Raw genomic sequence first — 547 nt, forward strand, 5'->3', positions numbered from 1 at the left:
AAATATTGTTCTACCTCCTACTTTGGTGAGTAGTGACTGGGATCTTAAAAGCTTGCAAGCTGTCATCTAGATACAATGATGGGTCTCTCCTCATCCAGAGCAAAGAAGAATAATGAAAACCAAAAGTTCATGGAAACAATTAGTCCTAGTGACTGATACACCATCCAATCTGCAGCCTATATGACTATGAGACCAGAAGAACTAGATTGTGCCCAGTTACTACTGTCAACCACTTGGAAGGGGATCTATGTAGGAGATCCTGGATAGAGGGGGAGAACAATGTGGAACAAAACTCAAAATCATTTGGAGAAGAAAAAAGGGGGGGACCAGGTTTGCTGTTCTGATAGAGCTTGGTGGAACCACTGAGACTATGGCCCCTAGATGCCCTTCAAATCTGGAATTGAACCCACACCTGTGGCTTCCAGCCAACAATAGACAGGCATATGAATTGGACATTTCCCTGAGATAGATACACTCCTTGGAGAGAACAATCATGGGAGAAAGAAGGGCTGCTTATGCACAGGGAGACAGCTCAGGGGGCAGGAGT

Source organism: Orycteropus afer, unplaced genomic scaffold (assembly GCF_000298275.1).
Source record: "Orycteropus afer afer isolate SDZICR_OR568_19922 unplaced genomic scaffold, OryAfe1.0 scaffold00011, whole genome shotgun sequence".
NCBI classification, from domain to species: Eukaryota; Metazoa; Chordata; class Mammalia; order Tubulidentata; family Orycteropodidae; genus Orycteropus; species Orycteropus afer.